The sequence below is a fragment of the Crocuta crocuta genome, unplaced genomic scaffold (assembly GCF_008692635.1).
Source record: "Crocuta crocuta isolate KB4526 unplaced genomic scaffold, BGI_CrCroc_1.0 scaffold235, whole genome shotgun sequence".
NCBI classification, from domain to species: Eukaryota; Metazoa; Chordata; class Mammalia; order Carnivora; family Hyaenidae; genus Crocuta; species Crocuta crocuta.
In genome coordinates, this window is record NW_027531285.1 from 10312161 (window position 1) to 10326868 (window position 14708).

General features: G+C 43.2%; 1 long non-coding RNA gene across 1 annotated transcript; it reads left to right on the forward strand.

Moving 5' to 3' along the window:
- The first annotated feature begins 76 nt into the window (after positions 1-76).
- On the forward strand, positions 77-13231 carry LOC144237601 (uncharacterized). The gene is made up of 3 exons (XR_013336905.1): positions 77-449; positions 10556-10734; positions 12721-13231. It is a non-coding gene; the product is annotated as an uncharacterized LOC144237601 (long non-coding RNA).
- The last annotated feature ends 1477 nt before the right edge of the window (positions 13232-14708 follow it).

Genomic DNA, 14708 nt, shown 5'->3' on the forward strand with positions numbered 1-14708 from the left:
TCCTGTCCACCGGACCTGCAGTTCCGGGGCTTCCCAAGAGTTAAATGTCTTTCAAGAGAGAAGCCGGGGNTCTTTTTCACGTTTTCCTTTTGGATTCTTACTCTTGGGACAGCCTCGTGACGCCGGCAGAGTAATTGTTTTTCTCCCATATTTACGCCCGGAGAAATAGGAAGAGTCTTGCCTCAGCTGCCATAGAATTAGGAAAGGCCCAGAAATCTGTCAGTCCCGAGAAGCTTGACACCATTTATAATGCTAATGATGGCGCTCTCTTTTGGGGAGGAGTTGCCTCCCTTTTGCAGTCACCTTAAAACACTTAGGTGTAAGTAAAGCCTAGATATCTAACAACATGACTGTAAGAAACGGGAGGTCTTCCAACAAGTGTGTTACCTTGACATAAGCAGAACTGGTGGCCTAAATGGATGAATTTGATAAAATATACTGAAAACCAGGTGCGTCGATTAATATTTGTAGGATTACCCTTGGTGTAAATATTGTATGTCCAACACTGGGCTAATTAATATATTACTTGTAAGCAAGACTGTAATTAAAAGTGTACTTTGGCCAGTGCCCTTGACTAGGAAGTGAAGAGAGTGCAATCATAGTAAAGGAGAAATTAGAAACCATCTCACCCACTTTGTCTGGAAACCAACAGGGTGAATTCTGCCATATTACAAGTACCTGGCCAGTGATTAAGTGGGACTGAAAAGAGCATGAGTTTACCTCTCAGATGGATCCAGGTTCCAATCCTGCTGTGTTGCAAGGTACCGAATTCCTCTGAGCATGGGTTTTCTCTAGAAGAGAGAGAAGGCATTCATTTCAAGGCTCTTTTTAAAGATTGCATTTGACAGTGTATATAGAGAACCTCTCTTCTGTATGTAAGGGTCACAGAGCAGATGCCCAGTGCTCTTTACTCACCTGTTCACCTCCCTTATTTACACCTGTAGGAATTGAGTTATTTGAAGGATCCTGAATAACACAGAAAGCTGAATTATTGCTGTTTCCTAGAGTTTTGTTCATAGAGTTGTCCTTTTAGGCAGTTACTTTAGACATGGTCTTTTTTTTTTTTTTTTAAGTTTTATTAACTTAATCTCTCCACCCAAGGTGGGGCTTGAACACACCACCCTGAGATCAAGAGTCCCACACTCTTGAGTGAGTGAGCCAGCCAGGCTCCTTAGACATCATGGTTTAATGTTACCTTTGTTTCATATTTTTACGCTTTCCTTTTTAGCTCCCTCTTTTCTCACTGATCCTAGTTTTAAAAGTCACTTACTTTGAACTGTATGAAATTCTTTCATACATACGTGTAATAATTTTAGAAATTTTGACATTTTCTAAAGTATTTTTCCCCCATCGCTCATGCAGAGTTAAAACACCATGATAAATAAAGTATTGGCCTCTACAGTGCTTTCATTTTCAGGAAAAAATAGGGAGAAAAACAAAGGTTTTTAGAAGCACAGGTTTAAAAAAATCAGGCCCAGCCTACCTATTTCTTGGTTCTATGCCTTTCCTTTGCCGTATCTTCTGTGAAACCTTCCCAAATCCATGTCTGTGCTCTTCAGTTCTGCTCACCTCACAGGACAATAATTACCTATTAAATGTCTTTTATCTCCAACTAGGCCTTGAATTTTGTTTTGTTCGTCTTTTTCTAGCAGCTACCCAGCAGTTCAGAGGCATACAAGGAAGACCTTAGTAAATACCGAATTAAGTCATGCATAGGATATCGCATTATCGAACTTTAATTCTCTAAGGCTAGAGTGATGGATGGTAGAATTATTCCCAATGAATAATAGGGTTTTTAAAAATTAATCATTTTTTTAGACATTTTTAGATTTAGGGCTACCTGGGTGGCTCAGTGAGTTAAGTGTTCGACTTCATGATCTCATGGTTTGTGAGTTTGAGCCCCATGTCAGGCTCTGTGCTGACAGCTCAGAGCCTGGAGCTTGCTTCAGATTCTTCCTCTTTCTTTTCCCCTCCCCCACTTGCACTGTCTCTGTCTCTCTCTCAAAAAATGAATGAACATTAAAAAAAAATTAGAAGTTTGGGGCGCCTGGGTGGCTCAGTCGGTTAAGCCTCTGACTTCGGCTCAGGTCATGATCTCACAGTCCATGGGGTTGAGCCCTGCATCCGGCTCTGTGCTGACAGATTCTGTCTCCCTCCCTCCCTCTCTCTCTCTCTCTCTCTCTGCTCCTCTGCTAGCTCGCTCGCGCTCTCTCTCTCTCTCTCTCTCTCAAAAATGAGTAAACATTTGGGTCTGACCCCCATGTCGGGCTCTGTGCTGACAGCTAGCTCAGAACCCGGAGCCTGTTTTGGATTCTGTGTCTCCCTCTCTCTCTGACCCTCCCCTGCTCATGCTGTCTCTCTCTCAGAAATAAAACATTAAAAAATTTTTTAAAAAATTTAGAAGTTTTTAGATTTATAGAAAAATTGAGAAGGTAGAACAGAGCTTCCATACAGGCCTTCTCCCTCCCTTACTACCTCCCAGTTTTCTCTATTACTGACACATCGCTGTGGTACATTTATTACCATGTGAATCAATGTCAGTGCATTATTAGGAACTACAGTTCATGCTTTATTCAGATTTTCAGTTTTTGCCCTAATGTCTTTTTATTGCTGCAGGATCCAAACACCACATTTAGAGCTCATGTCTCCTAAGGCTCCTCTTGGCTGTGACAGTTTCTCAGATTTTTCTTACTTTTTAAAGTCCTTGACAGTTTTGATGAGTGCTGGTCAAATACTTTGTAGAATGCCTTTCTAGTGGAATTTGTCTTATGTTTTCTAATGGTTAAACTGAGGTTATGGGTTTGGAGGAAAAAGATCATAGAAGTAAAATGCTATTTTCACCGCGTATCAAGGGTACATACTATCATCATTTATGACTGTTGATGTTGACCTTCATCACCCCATAGTATTTGTAGAATTACTTCCCTCAGCTCCACCCTCAAATACTATACTGCTTGGAAAGAAGTCACTTTCTGCAGACCACAAGGAAGGAGTGGGGAGTCAGGCCCCTCCTCCTTTAGGGTAAAATATCTACATAATTTACTTGGAGTTCTTCTGCTAGATTTGTCTTTTTTCTCCCATTTATTAATGCACTCAATGGTTTATATCAGTATACACTCATGGAATAGTTTTTACTTTTAAAAATTATTTTATACTTTGAATTATAATTCAATTATACTTTGTCTTGTTGCTCAAATTGTTCTAGCTTTGGCCTGAGTATTTTTAATACTTTTCTTGTCATAGAGCTTATGTGAAATTAAGCAAAAATGAATATGGCTAAATAACAACCAGTATATCTTACATAAAGAGAAGAATAAAACAGGTTTTTTTTTACTATTAAACTTGTTTATTATCCATTTTAGCCAAAACACATCATTAAAAAAATCCTTTCAGATTTTAATACTGAGTTGCCCATTAGACTATTCCTTTCCTTTTATTGCCTCATCAAGGACATTTTTCAGTTAACTGGCTTTTTTTTTTAATGGTGAGTAGTAGTACAGTGACAACTATACTAGTACAGTTCAGTGCCCCTGCCTAGATTTCCTAGGGCACCAGCAGTTTTAACCACCACTGCATTTGCATCATCACAGCAAACATTAACACCATGAAAACAGTTTTGAGCGTGTAGGCCCTCTTGAAAGGGTCTTTGGGATCCCCGTAGTTCCCAGACCACACACACACAACTGCAGGTCTAGTTTCCACACCAGAATACTAGGAGCCATCTTAGTCATTCCTTCCTTCTTTTATCTTTCCTTTTTTTTTTTTTTTAAACATGAGGTTTTCTTTGAAGGTTTTTTTTTAATGTTTATTTTTGAGAGAGAGAAAGTGTGAGCAGGGGAGGAGCAGGGAGAGAGGGAGACACAGACTCCGAAGTAGGCTCCAGGCTCTGAGCTCTCAGCACAGAGCCCGATGTGGAGCTCAAACTCGGGAACTGTGAGGTCGTGACCTGAGCTGGAGTTGGATGCTCAATTGACTGAGCCACCCAGGCACCCCTCCTTTTTTTTTTGAGCCCCATAATTTTACTTAGCGCTTCCTGTGTAAGGTGAGGTGCTAAGCTCTACGCTAAGCTTTCCATTGTATTAACGAAAGTGCAGCCCTCCACCAGTTCCATGAAGCAGGTGCTAGTACTGCCATCCCCACTTCCCAGATGAGACACCAGAATTTGCCCTGGGCACCTGGGTGGCTCAGTTGGTTAAGCATCCTCTTGATTTCAGCTCATGTCATGATCTCAAAGTTCATGAGATCAAGCCCTGCATCAAGCTCCATGTTGACAGCACGGATTCTTGGGATTGCTAGGGATTCTCTCCCTCACTCTCTCACTCTGCCCCCTCCCACATGCATGTGCTCTGTCTCAAAATAAACTTAATATGGATATAAATACGTGACATATATGTATATATATGTGTATGTATACATGCATGTAATTCCCCCAAGACCCACAGTGGAGTTTGACTCTAGCACTCCTGTATATGCTGCTTCCAGTTACCACCATGTCATTTCCGAATTAATTCTCTTGTCTTCCTTTGGCTTAGTTGAGTACTCCAGTCTCTCCTCAGTGCAGTAATCTTCTAATTGGTTTTCTGATAGGTGTTGCCCCTTCTAATTTGCCTTCCAATATATTGCCAAAGCCCTCTTTATTTTTTTTTTATGTTTTCTTAAATTTATTTCTGAGAGAGAGAGAGAGCGAGCGAGCATGAACAGGGGAGGGTCAGAGAGAGAGAGAGATACAGAATTTGAAACCGGCTCCAGGCTCTGAGCTAGCTGTCAGCACAAAGCCCGATGCAGGGCTCAAACCCACGAACCGTGAGATCATGACCTGAGCTGAAGTCGGACGCTTAACCAACTGAGCCACTTAGGCGCCCCCAAATCCCTCTTTCTAAAGTACAGATTTGCCCATACCACAGCAGCTCTGCTATGGATTGCCTTGGGGTAAAGGCCAGCACCCTTAACTTGACACACGAAGCCTCTTGCACCTGGGAAATCTGACTGCAGAGCTGTTCTTCACACCCCCTGCGCTTCTCAATTGGACCTTTGCACCTGCACCTCTCATTCTCCCCTCCACTGCCTTCTCTCCAGTTACTCCCTCATATCTATTAATACTCAAACACCACCTCCTCCAGAAAGCTGTCCTGCCCTGAGGTGGGGCTTGTCTTTACACTCCTTTCTTCCCACTTCCTCATTTCCCCCCATGCTAGTCTTTGGTGTTTGAAATGCAGGTTGAGGTTGAAGTTGAGGTTGAAGCAGGTGGATGCAGGTGGATCAGCCTGCTCTGGGCCAGGCATGCTTCCTCTTCTCCCCACTGTCTGTCTCTACCAGGCTGCAGAGAGCTCCTTGGGGACAGAAACTGCCTCTTTCATACCTGAGACCTGCCTGCCTGGCCTGGGGCCCAGCCAACCACAGCCCCCTTTGTGGGATGAATAGAGGGGGCAGCAGAAGTGTGCCCATCTGGGTGGCCCTCCTAAAGCAGACTCCTGGGATCACTCTTTTTGCAGCTGGCCTGTTGGAGGGCTCAGCAGGGCCGTGGCTGAGTACTGCCCTCTAGAGACAGAGCTGTTTCTGGCATCTGCAATTCCAGGAGCACCTGGGAGAGTAGGCAGGGAGAGCCTGGCTCATTGGGAGCTGCCTTTGGCCACCCAAGGGGCTTGAGGGGAGAAGAAAGGCATCTTAAGGTGTGGAAGCTAGATCCCCTTAGAGATGGCCAGTTCAGTCCTGCAATGTGTGTGATACTCCACAGGGCAGAGAAAGCACAGAGATAAACAGGGCAGTGTTGGAAATGCAGCCTGAGGTTGAAGTTGGCAGGTGGGTGCAGGTGGATCAGCCCCTGCTCTGGGCCAGGCCCTGTGCGTGTTAACTACTGGGGCCATGGCAGGTAGGAAGAAATGGCCTCTACTTGTAAGAGCTTACATATGTCTGTTGGGGTGGGGACAGAATACATGTGTAGGAATTACAAGTAAGCAATATAGAAAAAAATAGAATATGACAGAGGAGACTATTAAGCTGTAGGAGGTGGGAAGTGATCTGGGAAGGACTCAGAAGAGGTGACATTTTATCCATTTCATTAATTCAGCCAACACTAGGACACAGTAGTGAAGCAAAAATTCCTGCCCCCTTGGAGCTTAAGTCTAGTTGTGGGGGGGCATAGAAAACAAACACATGTCAGTAATAAGAAAAATAAAAGCAGCATAAGGGATGTGAGGTGCTACATTAGATACAAGTTCAGCGACTACTTCTTGGTGTGACATTTGATCTGAGAACTGTAAAGTGAGAGAATAAGCCATGCAGATAAGGAGGAAGAACATTCCAGGCAGGGGAACAGGAAGTCCAGGGGACCTGATTTAATGGACGTGGAGGTCAGTATGGCTGGAACGTAGTGAGAGGAGGAGGAAAGGCAGCAGGAGGGAGCACTTCATGAGGACTGCTGTGTGGAGGACAGATTCCAGCAGGGAGAGGAGTCAGTAGCCTGGAATGACCCAGGTGAGAGCTGGTGATGGCTTGTAACAGGCCAGGATGGCAGGGCGATGGGAGGTGGTTGCGTTCAGGATGCGTGTTGAAGGTACAGCAGAAAGCCTGTGATGATGGATTTGATGAATGGGACAGCAACAGCTCAAGGGTGGGCAGCCAGCTGAGTGGCTGTCACTAGAGCTGGGCTGGGTAGAGAAAGGAGGAGCAGCTTTAGGGCAGGATGAAATTAGGAGTTGGTTCTGGACAGGTTAAATGCTAAAATTTTCCCCTACATTTTATTATGAAGAATTTATATGTCCATTAAAGTTGAAAGGAATTTATAATGAACAGCCTTATACCCACCACCTAAATCCCATCATTTTGCTGTGCTTACTTGATCACAGATTCTCTCCATCCGTCCAGCCCTCTATCCATCTGTTATTCATTCCATCTACTTTTTTGGTGCGTTTCCAACAGAACTGGAGATAGCAGTATACTTCCCCTTAAATAATTTAGCATGCATACATAGCATTAACCGAGTTAAATATTGGTTTACTTTTTTGAGATAAAACTTACTTTCAATGAAAAGTACAAATGTTAAGTATATACATCTTAGTGGACACACTTGTGTTACACAAACTCATGTCAAGTTATAAAACATGGCAGTCATCCCCAGAAAGCTTCCTTTCCCTGACAATGCCCACTTCCACCTTCCACCATCAGGGAGCCACTGTTGTGATTTTTTTCTACCATAGATTGATTTCACTAGTTCTGTACTAGAACTTCATATTATATATAAACTGTATTCTATGTGTATAAATACACACACATATGGAATCACACATATATACTCTTGCATGGCTCCTTTCACTTAATGTGTTTACTTTTATCCATGCTACTGCATATATCAGTACTTTCTTTTTATTGCTGAGCGTATTCCACTGTATCTGTACACCAGTTTATTTTTTATTTTTTGGCTGTTATAAAGGTGCTGTGAACATTCTTGCTGTGAACACTTTTTTGTGGACATATTCATTCCTTTTGGGTATATACCTAAGATTGGAATTTTGGGGTCATAGAGTAGGTAGATGTTTTACTTTTATTAAAAAATTTAATGGGCACCTGAGTGGCTCAGTCGGTTGAGCATCTGACTCTTGATTTTAGCTCACGTCATGATCCCAAGGTCATGGGATAGAGCCCCTGCTTAAGATTTTCTCTCTCCCTCTGCCACTTTCTCTCAAAATAAATAACCAACTTGTGATGAACGCTGGTGTTGTAACAGTTGAATCGCTTAATTCTATACCTGAAAGTAATATTACACTGTATGTTAACTAGCTGGAATTTAAATAAAAACTTGGGGGAAAAAAAACCCTGAAACCTGTCAGACCTTTTTTGAAAGGTCCATCTACAAAAGAATGGGTAAATGCATTGTGGTATAGCCATACTATGGAATATTGTGCTGTAGTTGAATGAAGTAGAGCCACATGTATCAACATGGATAAGTTGCAAAAATATAATGTTTGGGGGGGGAAGTAAATTGTAAATTGAAACATTTACTATGATACTATTTATATAAAGTTTGAAAGCATGTGAAACAAATAATACATAGTTATTGGTACATACTTAGAATAGCATGAAACCATATTTTGCAAAAATAATCATTGACTTTTACTATCCCAAGATACTACTATTAATATGATTCCATTCATTTTCCTGGAAAATGAATGGAATCATATTAATCTCTGTACTTTCTGGTTCTCTGATTTCTAACTTTGTCTAAGGAGCTTCTCCTGAAGTATTTATCTCGTTTACTCCTTGGCCCCTGGCCTCTACTTCTGTAGGTAGTTGAGATTGGGCAGAGCCAGGACTCAGGAAACAGAGCTGCTCACTTGGCTTCTGAGCCCCTTCTCTGTGGCAGTGTGGTGCAGGAGGTGTGTGTGGGAGGGAGGAGGGGAGTGGGGGGAGAGGTGTGGGGGGAGCAGGGCAGGTCCTGGTGGGGTGGCCTCTGACCTGCCCCGGGGGCTATCACAGCCTCCAGATGACTTCCAGCCCATCCTTCCCACCTACTTCCTAAACCTAGGTCTGCTGTGGACCAAGCTCTCCACCCAACCCCAAGTACAAACTCTCTTAAAGTTGAGCTGTAGTTTAAAATGTTCCGTTGTTTGGGTTTTTGTTTTTTGTTTTTTGTTTTTTATCCTTCAGGGACTCTCACTTTACATTTGTGCGATTTCTTTTACCTGTCTTATCTATCATGCCTTCTCTAATGATTTTACTTATTTCTGTTTTTTCTTCTTCACTTTTCTTCTTTGTTTTCCACAGCGTCCTTTAGAGTGGTGCCTCTTCTTTCTTATGTTTCTTGTAATTTGGTTTCTGAAACGTTGTGTTTTTATTTTCTAAATCTACCAGTTCCTGTTTCAAGTCTTCCTGTGGCCTGCGGCCCTGGCTGCCCGACCATCCCTTCCTTGAGTTGTTTCTGCCTCTCAGCTTCTTGCATGGCTGCCATTGCTTGGTTACATGTTTTAAATGTTATAATAGGATGTTGTTAAATTTTTCTTCTGCTTTGTGGCAGCATTTTTCTGATGAATTTTCATAGTCTGTGTGGAAGTTTTGCTCCTTCCTTTCAGATTTTTTTCTGACAGTACCTTCGTACAGACGTTTTTCTTATGGTGCCTCTGACTGGATGTTGAGTTACAACTCTTTATCATTTATGTTTGCGTGCGCTGGATTTTTCAAAACCAGTGATTTGCGAGAGAATGCTGGTGCCCAGAGTAAGGAAGCTGGCCTCCACGTTTCTCAGCTCAAGGGCTCCCTCCGGTGTTACTACAGAGATGTCCACTTTCTTTACCATATGGCGCCTCGGCGTAGCTGGGCTTCCTCTTTATTTAGGATCCCAACCAGCTCAGGAGGCCTTCTACGACCAGTGTAGGCCCCCCACCCCCGGCTCTTGCCCGACTCCAAGGGCCGTGCCCTTCCTACCAGCACGCTCCTTGCTCTTTCCTAACCTGCTCCTATGAGCCCTCCAGGCACTTGAAGGGTTTTTTCTTCCTCTTCCTGCTCATGGCGTTTCTCGGCCAGGCCGGGTCCTTGCGTCCTGGGGTTGAATTTTCACTGGGGGTTGCTGGGCCCTGCACCACCCGGACCCCCAGGCGGTTTCTGGTCTTCCTTGTGGCGGCTGGCAAACCACACACTGTAGTTCACTGTGCTGGTTCAGGGGTGATACTGCGGAGTTTGTGACCTTTCTCACTTCCTCATTTCTCTGAAGATGTAAGTCTGTAGGAGTTTCACACCTTCATTCTTGTTGCTGAATGGTTTTCAGGAGAATTGCAAAGACTCTGAACAGAGCTGTCAAACATGCGCCCATCAGGCTGCTCTGGAACCAGTGGGCAAGCACTCAGGGCGCTCCACAGTCTGGTTTTCCTCCCAGCTCTCCAGCGTGACCCCTGCTCCAGCCAAACTGGTCTACGCACCATCCCAGGGACTCACCATGCAAATTTCTCTGTGTTCCTGCTCTTTCCAGGGCTGCAGTGTTCCCTTCGGGGCCTCTGTATGGTTCTCAGGCAGCATGCATTTCTCCCTCCCTTTCTTCTGGTATCAGAACCTACCCACCACCCACCAATAGGGATAGGTGTGCCATCCGAGCTTGTTAATCATGGTGCCCTTCCGTGGGCAACAGCAGTTGTTTCAGGGAAAGGTGAATGGTCCGAGCAGGGCCAGAGCCCTGCCCTGAATATTCCTTCCCTGAGAGCTAGCTGAAAAGCCTGCCTCTTGCTCCAAGGTCCCTGTATCCAGCAATGTTCATTTGGAGGAATACCCCATCTGCAATATGAAAGACTGTGGTGGCACAGAGAGCAGAGGAGAGAGAGAAAGAGAGAGATTCCTCGTTTAAGTCCTGGATCCACCCTGAGGTTCTTAATAACATAAACCAGTCTATTTCAGTCTATTACAGGTTAGCATAAGAAACGGAGTTTTATCATGTGCAACTGAAAACACCTTACTTTGTCTCCTATCATCCCAGTGCTTTTACCTACTGTAACACACAACACACTGTATAGTCACTGTAATTGCATGGTTATTGTATTTGTCTGTATCCCCCACTGAAAGCCTTTTATTACAGGATCCACACATGTTCACCTGCGTGCCTAGTACCCAGCGTTGTGCGTGGCCAGCATTGGGCAGTCAATAGATGTTCAATTGAAACTACATTTCTGCCTTTCCTATTTCCTCCCATCATCACTCAAGGTCTTAGAGTCCAAGTCCTTCGTGGAGCCCTCCACATCAAGTGAGAGAATCCAGGTAAAATATCCAGCACTGCGGGCAGCCATATGCAGGCTCTCATCAGAGCTGCATCCTTCTTGCCCCTGATTCCTTGAGTCAGAAGTGATGTCTCCCTCCCTTATCTCATTTAATCCAGTGGCAGCTGCTTCTGCTGTCTTAGAGTCACTTGCATTTCTCTTTTAAATTTTCAAATATTAGAAATGCCAGGAAGCAAGGACCTAGCACGGTGCCTCATACAAAAGAATGTGCAGTTGTAGACTATCCAGCTGAATGCATAATGATCAGTACTTTAGGGGTGACATAGGGGCTGGTGGTCTGTTATTAGCTGTGGGAGTCCTCATGTTAAGTGAGTCATGGGGTAGATCCAGGGGAACCTGAAAAGAGGAGAAAGCTGAATCACTTTTGCAGAATGTATGAATGGATGCTGTTTGGAAATCTAGTTAAGCTGTGCCAACTGACAATGGCTGAAAAATAGCTGTGATTACTCCCTGTCCTCAACATCTCACTACATGGTAAAGACTGTTAACTTGCCCAAACTGAATTCCTGGAATGAGAAATGAGGCACGAGGGGAGTGCAGGTCAGAGTGTATAACGCCTTCAGTTCTGATAAGGGGAAACTGAGTGGTACCAAGAGACTAGAAACTCCTAGTCCAGAACTAGGCCTCTCACACTCTCACAACTGGCCTCATACCTTTCTCTGGTCCTATCTTCCACATGTGGTTAGTAGAGTCTGACTGGTTCAACCTTCTGAGAGAATGTAAACTCCCGAAGGCCAGGGACTTGGTCTGTGCTGTTCAGCATTCAATCTCCCAATGCCTGAAACAGTGCCCTGTCACTGTGGGGCCGTAGGAGGAACTCTGTTGAATTCATCTCTCTACTGGAGACATATACTGGCTATATACCGGATACAGCTTATTTACCTTTTATGCACCTTGTTGAAATATTTATGTGCACAGATTGATTCCCTTACCTGATGCAGATCTTAAAAGAACTTTCACATCCAAGTCCTGTGATGTCAGTGAATTCCAGTATCTTATTCACTAAGGTAGCTCTAGTGCCCCAAACACTCTGTCAATATTTTTGGAATGAATGATTTAAGTATTTGATGAGTGAAGTTTAAATTGAGCAAAGAAATGGAAGTGAGTGGCTCAGATTTAGTAAAAACACTATACATTTGTTAGAACACTGTTAGAGTTTATAAATGCTCTCATAAATACTCCCTCACTTGAGTCTTGCAACAGCCCTCCCTACAAGGTTTATTTGGTAAGTTTTATAGATGAACAAAAAGGCTCAGAGGACTCAGAGGGATTGTCTAAGATGACATAGCTTGCAGGTTGGAACTGAACCCAAGTTTTACAGTCATTCTGCTTTTTCATGGATACCAATAGAAGGTGAGACGAGGGTAATAGAAAACAATCAACATTTTATCATTGGAACTGTAGAATCTTGGAAGTGGCCTTGTACACCAAAAATTCCCAACCCCTCCCTCATTTTTCAAAATAGGAAAGTAAGATTCGGAGAGATCCCGTGATAGATCCAAAGGCGCAACTCTAGCTGAAGAAGTAATTACACTGAGGCTCCTGCCTCTGGTTTGTCCTCAGTTTCTCTCTCAACCGGAGAGAGTAGATTGAGCTTGCAGGAGGCCACGCTGCCCTCTGCCTTCATGCATCACAGCCCCTCGAAGCCCCGGGAACTCGAACCCCTCTGGAAGTCTCCCGCTCTGACGGGAGCATGGCCCTGTTGGAAGGTTCTTCTCTCTCCCTCTTTTCTGTCAACTCTTTTTCCTTCTTTCTTAATTACCTTGCAGGTGAAGGGTGAGAGCTATGGAAGGTGCATCTAGCCAAGGTTCCCTGCTCCCTCCCCTCGTTTCAATAAAGGTTGCTGAGTTCGAAAGTTAGTAAAAGTAACCTCATTTCGCTCTCCATTTATGTACTGGTTTTGAACTGTTCACAACTCTGAACCTAGTTTTGTTTTTCTTTCCTTCTCTGATGCCCACTGCTGTAGACCCTGGCGGCTGAGAGTTCACAGTGCCTGGAATCTAATGGAATCTTGCCTCTGTCCAGTAGGAATGATTTTACCAGGCCTTAGAGAAGATAATTCCATTGATTGGGCTTGTACGTCACTTTTTATGAGTCAGAGCCTGACAAACAAAAGCACAAACCACAATCTTACCAGTAATCAGAGTATGCAATGAAACGCCAGTAGGCCAAAACCACCCAATAGGCAAAAAAAAAAGAAAGGAAAGAAAGAAAGAAAAAAAGAAAAAGACAGTATTTTGTGCTGGCAAGAGGGTGAGAAAATGAGCCCTCAGACATTGCTGTAAACATGAATTGCTGTATCTTTTGGGAATGCAACCTGCTATCTATTAAAAAAAAATACAGAGATTACATCCAGCAATGTTAGTTTTGTTCGTTCATCCTGTGGAAATCAAGGTTCCAGTGTGTAAAGTCACATGTTCAAGAAAGTTTACCACAGTGTTATTTGTAATTGCAAAAGCCTAAAAACAATTTAAATTTCTGTCAGGAAGTATTGAATAAATTATGGTTTGTCTGTACTACAGAATATGTCGTGCAATTATTTTTTAAAAACGGAGTTAGGCTTCCTTGTGTGGACTAAGAAAGCCGTGTTATCATGTGAGTATCATAGTAATAGTTGCAGACTAACATTAATGAAATGGTCTTTACATTTTGGGGAAAATAAATCTTCATACGTGTGTCTATGTGATTACATGAGTACAGAGAAAAAAGGGACAGGATACCATCTCAGACTTGTTACAACAAGCATGCATTGATACGGTGATTTTTTTTAATAAAGTGAAAGAATGTGAGAGAATGAGTTTGAGAGATAGAAACTAGATTATAACCGATCTGTCTATCCCTTACTAGTTGTGAGAGGTTCAGTCAATTACCTAACCTCAGTCCTCATCTGTGAAAAGGGAATAATATCTACCTCAGTGTGCTTGATTAAAGGACATATACAAAGCATGTCTCACACTGTAAGCCTTCGGTTTCTTTTTCCTTCTACACAAGCAGTTTGGAGTAGAATATTAGAACACATGCAAAATGTGTTGGCAATGCTACCAGGGTGTATTATCCCAATGTTCTCAGCTCGACATTGGCTTACCAAAGTGGCGGGTTAGCGCCTCTCTGGGAAAAAAATATCCAGCTGATCATCTCTTTTTCCCTTCTTAATCCTTACAGAAACAAAGTAAGAGTAATGCAGATGGTGCCTTGGCCCTCTGGGGGTTACTTACCTAGAACCTCAGTCAGTAACCCTGCTGAGAAGTGGAAAGAGGTAAAGAAGGCCTCTGAATAGCCAGAACAGATGTTCTCAAGCTCAAGTTCTTACTGGATCATTTATTCTTATTTTAGACAACTCCAACAAGCTTTTCCAGCCTAGCACATAAGTGAGGACACTATGACAGGCAGGAGGGACAGCTGGCCTGAGCCCAGGGATGAGGGAAGATACAGGGACAGAGCAGGCTGGATGGTCTGGAGCTAGGCCCGTTTTCACAGTGCATAACTTAGGTCCACAACAGTGATGCTGAATTATTAGGGAGAAAATAGTTCATGCTTTACATAGTATTTTTTAAATTCTTCGTTTACTTAAGTAATCTCTATACCCAATGTGGGACTCAAACTCATGATCCAAGATCAAGAGTTGCATGCTCTTCCTGCTGAGCCAGCCAGGTGCCCTTGATGCTTCATATAATATTATAAATGCCCCTAATGAGAGTGTTCTGAATTACCACCACCAGAGATGATTGAACATTTTTTAGTTTTGCTGCTTAAAAAGTAAGTTTTGGTTTCATATTAGTGCCAGAATATAACAGAGGTCTTTATCCTGTGAAGGAAAGATAGAAAGCTGCATAGCCAAGAGTGACAGGCACTAGAGATTGTTCAAAAAGGATACTGACCTGGAATAATAGAATGATTTCCTACAAATGTGTTAATTTGCTTTTTTTTTTTTGCCAAAATAAGGTCCACAATTTA